Here is a 10,000-nt window from a genome sequence, read left to right as displayed (position 1 = left end):
ATCTATTTATTTATTTGTGTGTGTCCAAGTTTGCGTACATGTGCGCGCGCGCACGGGCACGTAAAAAAAAGCCAGACGGCACCCCAGGGAGAGGGTATATACAGTGCGTCTGTCGGTGAATGTGTGTGTGTGTGTGTGTGTGTGTGTGTGTGTGTGTGTGTGTGTGTGTGTGTGTGTGTGTGTGTGTGTGTGTGTGTGTGTGTGTGAAAGGGGCGTGGCGCAGCGGTGTGAGGGGTCGACATGGCGTCGGACACTGCTCTCATTATTCCATTACAACGTTCCTGCAAACACCATATGCAATGCTGCAAGAGGGACGTGGCAGAGGGGCGGAAGAGGGCGCTTGCCTCAGCGCAGAGGAGAGAGACATGATAGGAGTGAAGTCTGAAAGAATAAAACAAAAACAGGCAAAGGAAATGAGATAGAACAAGCGAAGAGTCGACGAAGAATCAGTTAAATGTGATGCTGTTGTGAGATATGCATATAAAGCCTGGCTTACCGACGGAGGATAAGGTTGCAAGAATGGCAGAGAAAAGGGTTAAGCATGCTGTTTGTCTTTTATGCCTGGATAAAAATGCTTTATCACTAAGAAATAAACAATAAATTATGCAGTTGTGTCAGATATCTTAAGAAGGGCAAATAGCTTCGCCATGCGCGTATGAATCAGACAAGCGGTGGCTTGTCTTGATGGAAACGAATGATTTGACATGTCAAATTCTCCTTCCAGTAGGGAATATCACTTTACATTAGTATTTTCTGCGTCTGTATTTTGTGCCTTGCTTAATTAAAGGGGACTAATTATTTACGTGTTTCTTTCCAAGCAGAATATAGATGATAATTTTATCTTCTTGATAGTTGGTAGCATCCATGAATATTTCCTCCACTCGCAGGCGAACAAGTACACAGACCTGCACAGTGGCAAAGCAGCTCCGCCGCGCGGCTCCCATAACCTTGCAGCACTAACGAAGCCTGAATGATTACAGCCCAAGCAGCAGGAAAGAGCCCATAACCTCTTAATTCGTGATTGTGTGGAGAGCGCGGCGCAGGGAATCGAGTGCCGGGTTGCTGTTCCTCCTGTAGAGTTGCCTGCTTGTCGGATGCTTGCGGTGCTGCCTCCTGTTTCCCTAGCTTGCTGTCTAGCATGGGCCGCTTCCTGCCTCGCTGGCCGTGTCGCGATCCCTCTGCCTCATTGACGGGACTCAACAGAATGATGAAGGGGATGTTTATAGTATAAATAAGAGTGCATTGGCGAGAGTGACGTCGAATTTAGCGCCGCCGACAATTGGTAGACTCATGGGGACAATCAAGGCCCAAGGTCACCACCAGGCCTCGCCGCCGCCGCCGCCGCTGCTGCTGCTGCACTTGCTGTGTCAGCCACTCCCTCAAGCCTCCGGCCTCGCCCTTGTCTTATTGGCGCCTTCGGAAATGTCTTGCCCATCTCTCGGTCCCGAGTCACGCCGCCCGGTTTCGCTCTTGGCGTGACCTTTCAAGGTCGTTCTGAGTTCAGTGGCAAATTGATTCGGGGGAAATGCCAAGGTAGCACAAGGTGCGTGGCCGAAGAAGTGCTGACAGCAGACATTTCCGAGGCTCTTCTGCTTGGCGCAGCAGGCAGAAGGCAGTGCAATGTCAGCGCTCCCCCTGCCATGCGTCCAGACGCCAGAGGCATAGGCGTTCCGTCGAGCCGGATGCTATAATAATACACTTGTGCTAATGTGTAGCGGAAATGTGGATGATGATACGGGATTGTATCATTGTGGCGAGAATGATTGTGTAGCGGCGGAGCACACGGAAGTCCGATCGCTGTACCAAAACCTCCTGGGAACTAAATTGTAATCCTAATCAGATATGATCGATTTAAAGTCGATAATTTAAAGTCATTTTCATGAAACATGTCTAAGGATATAATTTCAGGAAGCCATCGATATACGTTGAGTCACCCCAAAAATACGGAAGCCGCGTCCGCTGCCCAGCCAGGCTTGATAAATGACACCGTTGACAGATCTGTTCAGATGAAAGGTCAAGTAAATGCTGGGTGAATGGTATACCGCAGCGCTCCACGAGCACCAAGGCCGCGCCCTCTACGTGTCTTCGTGAATTCACATGCAAAGGAAACCGGCCAATTGTCTGCAGGACTAAACCTTGGAAATAATGGCATTTACAAGTGAGAAAGAAGTTTAGATCTAGAGCTTAGGGGTAGGTAGAGGGGAGTCTGAAGGGAATGGGAGAAAATAAAGGACAGGGAGATTGAAAATTTACCTTTAATGAAAGAGACGAAACATTACTTGCGATTTCTACATTCGGTAATAATTATAAGGAAAACGGTCTTTAGACACAAGCGATGATTTATGTCCCCGAAGGTTGAGAGCGATTGGCAAGGGTCGAGTCTTGAATGCTTCGAGTTTGCGGCTTGCAAGTCACAGAAGGAAGCCTCGCTAGACCAAGGTTATGCGATTGTAAAAGAGAAGCCAAGAATGAAAGGTGTAATTATAGTAATACAGCTCTGAATTCAAGACTTGTGCTTCCTTTTCCTTGTTCTTTTAAATTTTAGATTTTGAGTTTCATGCTTGCTACGATCAATCTTAAGGATTAACTTCTTGCGCCCGTCATTTATGATAGCTGCCACCAAAGCCCGGCGTTGGCGTGAACCGAAGTCCCTGCCAGGTTTATTATTTAGTTGCGCTGCAAATAAATCCAACCCATTTCCGCTTCCTTCCTGCAGTCACGTCCGCGTGTCGTTTCCCTTCGACTATTGCGATTTATGGATGTCCTTGACCTAGGGGGTGCAGGCGGACCTTTCGTGGATCACAGTGTGTAGGAAGCCCTTCTGACTGGGGTGCAGGATCATCCAAACAAGGTAAAACCATAAGGAATCGTGTCGGGGATTAAGGCTCGGTGCGGCAGGATGAAGGATAGGCTCGGCAAAACGGGCCATAATCTTTAACAAAAGGAGGATGATTCGTGATTTTGCATTTGTGATCCCAACAGGATGACAGGCCCAGTCACGATTAATTCTCAGAAGTCAGATTGAAGTGTTAATCACCCGATGCTATGGAATGATTTAGTGACGAGGTACAACAGTAGAAGTATTCCTCTGACCTTTGGTTTCATTACTTTGCATTTCGTGACACGAACTCACTCGCGTGTTCGTCGACCTGTTAATTAGTGCAAAGATCTCCTCAGCCGGTAGTTTGGACTCAGTAGTTCTGTTCCCAGGGCGCGATCAGTATTTTAGGTCCAGCCCGTGTGCGTGCCCGGCGCGGCTCGATGGTCCCCGCCCAACATACACAAGTCTTCTGTCGTCGCACCACCTGTCCGCGCTTTTTGCACCGCCCACTACGCCGAGACTGACATGCCAGTGATTATCACCTTTAGCTCGTGATGATATATATTTTTCTCTTCATTTATTCGTCTTTTACAGCATGAATTTAGATTTGAATGTGGATTATTTTAGTCACTGCATCTAGCATTACCTGTATTGTCATTTCGCTCGACTTTTCCCCCAGCGTTGGATTTCGGCCCCGCCCCCACCCCACCCAGGGCAGACGCGGGTGTGGGCGAGGTTTGCGGGCGAAGCCAACACACCTTGAGGGATGGGAACAGGTGGCGCTGGCGGAATCAGCGCTTGCGTAAAGACATACATTATTAGAGTAGCAGTATGCAAATATTTGGTACACTGAAATATGAATTAAATCGTAGAAATATCGATCAAAGTGTTATCAGGCCTCAGTGGGAACATGTTTAGAAAACTGATACATTTTTGACGGATCAACTTTAACTCGAGTTCGCCAGGTTTCGCCCGCCACCAGGCCTCGTCACGGAGCACAAGTCCTGCTTGACCTCTTTGCCCTTTCGTATCACCGTAGACACCGCCGGATCGTATCATTCCTCTTCCTTCGAGCCAGAGTTTCTTCCCGTTGGTGTTTTTTCGAAGGTGCGTCTGTTAGGGAGGGGAGGCTCCCGGCGAGAGGAAACATGATCCGCGTTTAGGAGACGGAACGGACAGTTGGGTGATAACGATCATCTCGTGCCCTTCTTGTCTGTCATTCTGTAGCACGTTTTATCAGTGAACTCTTGCTGGTAGAGTAAGGTGTTGAGATTTAGGTTTATTATTTATATTGATATCTATTGAGGTACTCATAACTTCAAGACAAAAGTGATGCATTGCGATCCCAGACAGCAAAGAAAATGTAGTGTAAAGTCTGTTGCTATGATGTTCAACCATATCGCCTTTAACACCTTAGTCGTACTCTGACTACCATAAATGAGAATTATTCGGCAACTTATACATAAAACAGCACTTAAAAGCGATTTATGGCCAACTCCCTTTGGAAAACACCTACTCGACATGCCGGGCCAACGAGGGTCATCGACGCGGGCCGTAAAGGGAAGAGCGGGAAGCGCACGACACCCCCGTCACCGGCCAGGACCGTAAACATGGACAGTGTCGGAGGCTGAGTGTTTGTTACCCACCGCTTACTTGTACGGCCATGGTACCTGGTACGAAGTCATGACGATCCCTATCTCCCCAATCCACCTTTGTCTCGACTGTGCGGATGTAGGTGCAAGATGGGGCGCAGAGGGTGTTAAAAGGTGTATTCACGAACGTGATTTAATTAATTTATAAGCCATATTATCAGGGGGACTGTCTGTTGCGTTGTTCATATAACAGTATGATTTATTCAGGAAATAAAGCACATTCCAGTGCCATTAAGCCCTGTAATAGCCCATTATCTTTCATCAACGTGATATATACCCTCTCTTCCTCCCCCCAGCCTTCCTCCCTCCACTTCCGCAGTTCTTCACTCGTGTCAGCGGAGACTACGAACAATGATGGCGATTTTTTCTTAATCTTCTCACTATAGTCCTTTTCCGTTGAATAAGAAGCGCTGTAGTCGCCGAGATAAGGAGCGTGACAGTATGGAGTGAGGCGGTGCCGGGTGACATAATTGACAGGGTGATTAAGTGGCTAGAGTCATCAGTGGCGCGACAGGTGCGGGGGGGAGGGGGGACCTGATAGCCAGGCTTTGGTCGACTCGCTTGGCCCATGGATGCATGCCTCTGCCTCTCACCTCTCCTTGATAGAGACGTGGCACTTCCACTGTCATTTGGTGATGGTGAGACGTAGGTAATGGATGGAAATGACGGATGATGACGGTGAATGAGGAAGCAAGAACCCTTGCGTGTAGGTGTGTGGTTGCGTCCCTGCAAGTCTGGTCTGGCTAGTGGTTTGCGCTCACAGCCACAATACAACGTCAGCAACTACTTTTGCCGCGTCAACAGTGTCACTCATTGGGTACAAATGTGTAAATAATAGCAAATCATCATGGATTAAGAGAAAAATAAGCAGATCTGTGAGGACCTCTCCTTGCAAAGAAATATGAGAATCAGAAAGAGAGCAGCTACAAATGATATTTATTTCCAGCGATAAGACTAACCTGATTCCTCGAGCGCCGGTAGAGGTAAACATATTGTCAGCGCCTTCGTTAAGGCTTACATGCCCTCTGCGGCGTCCCTCGCCACCTTGGCAGGACACTTAAAGCAAGCTGGGATGCCGCCATAGTCACTATTTGCTGCTGCAAGGCGGATACTTACAACTGATATTGCAGGGCTTTATCTGGCATGAATATTCAGTTGGCTTTCGCTGTGTTCAAGTACTGTAGTGTTACGGGAGACATCTAACTCATGTATGAGGCCTATTGCGTATGCAGATGTGCCAGTTAGAGTCAGCGGTGCAAACCTTGCCTGCTTTATGGCTGTTTGGCATATAATTGAGTATTGCTTCGTGAAAATCAGCTTTATGGAACCACTGTTTCCCCATAACAAGACCTCGAATATAGACTTTTCCCTGGCACTGGGGTATCAGGATATAACTCTCCTCCTAAACACTACTGCACCATTATCTTGTCCGATGGAGTCGGAATGCGTTGGCCGGCAAAGATGACAGCCGCTGACCGTGCTGATCTGACTGAGTTGTTTCGTCATCGGCAACTGGGGCGGGATTCCCGTCCTGAGGCACCAGGGTACAGACGCCCGTCATGGGGCAGGGGACAATAATTTCCACTAAGAGACGCCGCAAGGGACGGACAGGGACATAGAGGGAGGCTGCGTGGGCGCGCTGAGCAGCCGGAACTCTCACATGTCACAAAAGCCAGACTCCGGACCGCACGCTGCAGTTTTTGTGGCATTCCTACGATATCGAGACGTGACTTCTGTGAATGTGATCTCGCCCGAGTCGGTCTCAGCACATGGGGCAAAAACACAGATATTCGGATAGTATTTGATCGCCAGTAATAGAACAAGTCTAGTTTCTTCGCCCTGTTTGATGCAGGAAGCACCAGCAGGGACAGCCTGGGAGTTATTTACGTGTCCCGATGCTGCTAATCATAGTAACGCGCTTTTCGTTGGCAGATTACGGAACCAATGCACAGTTAGAAGCACCCGGCGACTATATCAGATTGCAGTTTTCCATCTTGTGCGAGGATATGTGGACAAGGACTGCTGTAGGCGTTAACGTGGCGAGGGAAACGTAGGATTACGTCGGGGGACGAGGAGAGAACAAGAGATCGCATGCGGTACCTCCTCACTGCTCGCTTGCCCATTCATAACACGCCCTTTGCACTTTTCATGGGGAAATTTTCAGTAAATAATTGATTCCCCCTCACCTCTCTCTCTCTCTCTCTCTCTCTCTCTCTCTCTCTCTCTCTCTCTCCTCTCTCTCTCTCTCTCTCCTCTCTCTCTCTCTCTCTCTCTCTCTCTCTCTCTCTCTCTCTCTCTCTTTCTCTCTCTCTCTCTCTCTCTCTCCCTCCCTCCCTCTCTCTCGCTCGTGCATGTGCATATGTATGTATGCCTGCAACTTATACAAAGGACCTTTACAGACATGCAAATATCTATGCTCAAACATCTATCTAGCAACAGGTTAAAGTCGTTTTTGATACATATGCGGTAGCAAAAAGGGGCGTGAGAGAAAGTACTCACGGCAAGCTGTGAGTGTTAGCTGGAGCGAGCGACGGTTTCCCTCTCAACATTCACACTGATCTTGCGCAAACCACAAGATTCCTTTAGCGTGACCGGACCGAGCATGGCTGTGCGCTGGACAGTAGTTTTAGGCAAGTTCAGAATAACCGATTTCGATATTGTTGCAAGCTTGCACAATCCCGAGGCGATCGTCGCGGCGGGACGAGTGGCCGACGGTCAGAGCAGTTCCATCATTACACACTTCGTAACTCGGAATATGGCTCAGATAATGGCGCGAGTCCTGATAACGGCACGTTGATATTGACCTATATAGTAAATCGCGCTTCGCTTGTTGCAAAGACACCAACAGTTAGATTCGTCTCTTTCCGTTGACTACCTGAGGCTAGCGCTCACCCAGCAGTCCGCTTTTCGAAACTGCAAATGATTAAATGCTTGTAACATTTTGCTTCACTCATTCACAGTTTTTTCCCTTCTCTTCAGATCGATAAGGCGATCTGAATTTATACTTCTTCACTTCTCTTTGAGACAAAAGGCTTCTGTGCTCTCTATGGCGGGGGATATAAAGTTTCTTGGTCACCATGATATTGGATATTTTATGTTTTCTTACCTTTTTCTAATTTCACTAGACACATTTCCTTAAGTTCGCCGCGTCCTGGTCTGCACAGGATCACGGTGAGGAAATTGATATCTGATGATTGCCTGCTTCGGGACGTCTAATTTTAATATGTTTACGTTACATTCAAACAGGGTGGACCACATTTACGATTTTATATAACCAAAAGTACTGCGGCCTCATTTCTCGACACTCCCCTTCAGCTGGGGCGCGCGTGACAGCGCCCCTGGGACACGTGAAGGCCCGGCACGAAGGATCGAGACGCTCCCCTCGGACTGCAGAACGACCTCGGGAACTCTTCTTTTCGCGACCCTTCCCTCCACACACACACACGCAACCAACAGGATTTGACTTTGACAACAGACCACACTTGGGAAATCGTTATCGAAATCTGCTGCAAATAATTTTTGAACGATGAGGAAGAACACTTCTAAGTCAAGAATGGATTTCAAGATTTTAGTGTCGCCCTTAAGGCAGGCTAGCAAGTTTGTTTTGGAAACTCGTTTGTTTTAGTTTCTGTTTTCGCAGAATAGTCTGATTATGTAATATTGGTGGGGATAAGGTTTCACCCTTTGTATAGGAATGTGGAACCGTAGGTGCTCTGTAGCTTTCGCCATCTACATAAGCCGGAAGTAAGGTGAGCCCTGTGCGAGCGATGGCAGAATCTAGCTAGCCTGTGCCAGTCTATCCTGTTCTGCAACATTGACACACTTGCTGTGTGAGGTCAGGTGTGTCGCTGCTACACGGGAACTGGTAAAGTTGGCTCGTATACATTACCGTTTAGTTATCCATGTTCGTCAAACGAAATTTAATTGCCAGTTATTTATGGCATGTTAGCCGCATCCTGATCTTGCCGTGGAGCTTGGAGTCCATTAGCCGAGGACGCCGCGGCGCGTGTGGCGGCTGCGTCACTTGATCCCTCCGCCGCCGGAGCATGCATGAGACTCTTTCCTTGCGATTCACGTGGCAGAAAATGCGGCACCGCCGCCTCGGGGGATTACTGCTTTGGTTGCGGCCTCTTTTGCCTGAAAGGGAAGATGTTGGTATGAATATTTATTTCTGGTCATCAGAAGTCATACGGCTGTCCATGCCTTGCTCATGCTCATTGATGAACACCTGAGACAGCGAATGTTTGGTAGCTCGGCCTGGTGGTGATACGTGACTGAGCTCCGTCCGACCTCTCGCTGCTGAATCAGTCTTGGTTGCTAGTTTATTAGAACTCTTCTGAATTACAAATTACAATATCTTTTATTGCGAGTTCTTGAGTATAGACAGAGTGTATATCAAAAGAAAGAGAAGATGCCATCAAACTAATGCCAGGACCTCTTCTGAGGATCAATATCCGTCTGCCGTAACTGCCTCCGCGCCCTCTGCGTCGTGCCTGGGGCCGCGTCCCTTAACTCCCAGATCAAACGCGAAACAAAGGAAGAAAACAAGAGCCTATATCTCAAGTGGCTGGGGAGGCGAGGGGCCGGGCAAAGCAGGCTCTCTCCCTCGACTCCGATCGCGCTCTACAAGGCTCTTTCTCTTGAGCTCAATAATCCAAACATGGTAGTTATTCGCGGCGACAGGTATTCTTGGAGACTACAACTGGAATTTTAGATGGTGTTGCGACAATACAGTGAATCGGCGCTGAGAAGCATATCGTGCTCAAATTCAAACTTTTAATTGCAGTTGTCTTTGGCTGCGATACATCGATTTTTTCGGTCTCTAGTGCGTTTCTTTTGTCTCGCCGTTCGTTGAAGGAGAGCACAAGTGGCGGGACATCACGGACAGGAGAGCGTAGAGCACGGAGAGGGAGGGAGCGGGCCGAGAGGCTGGGAAACTGGAAAATAATTCTGAAGGTTTATACTGGTTACTGGATATTGCGTGGGGACAGGGGACGGGAAACGAGGAAGACTTCGATCTTGACAGAATGATACGTGCGTGTGTGTGTTTTTGAGTGTGTGCGTGTAACTCCTCCGCATAGCCGTTTGCAACATAGTGAAGATAGCCCAGTGTGTTCGAAGTGACACGTGGCACGGCTAAACAACGATCAAGTGGTGCCTTTAATGGCCTCTCCCCTGTACTCACCCTCGACTTCCCACGGTACCCAGCACTCTACTGGTTATCGCCTGTACCAGCATTGACCTGCGCCCAGAACGGAACGACATTGACGAAGTGCCCCAAAGCAAGCGATTCCGACCCTTACCGCTGATCATTTTATAACTACATGTAAACTTATATCTTGATTATACTCAAAATGTTTGTTAAAAAATCCATATTCTCAATCACTATGTTTGTAATCATTATTACTGACGATACTGTAGTTAACAATTGTTCACGATTTAATTGTACTGACATATCCAGTGTCCCCGTCCAAACATGTGACCACAGGACCTTAACACTGCCACAAAAACAGAGAGTCTGTATTGA

The 10,000-nt window shown here is 48.1% G+C and overlaps 1 protein-coding gene across 22 annotated transcripts in view; it reads left to right on the top strand.

The window, feature by feature from the left end:
- LOC119582360 (FH1/FH2 domain-containing protein 3-like) overlaps positions 1–10,000 on the top strand; it is a 229,836-nt gene that overhangs the window by 200,347 nt on the left and 19,489 nt on the right. The gene's annotated exons all lie outside the window — the stretch shown is intronic.

Source organism: Penaeus monodon, chromosome 2 (genome assembly GCF_015228065.2).
Source record: "Penaeus monodon isolate SGIC_2016 chromosome 2, NSTDA_Pmon_1, whole genome shotgun sequence".
NCBI classification, from domain to species: Eukaryota; Metazoa; Arthropoda; class Malacostraca; order Decapoda; family Penaeidae; genus Penaeus; species Penaeus monodon.
Note: the sequence above shows the minus strand (reverse complement) of the source record. Positions and strands in the feature narration are given on the sequence as shown.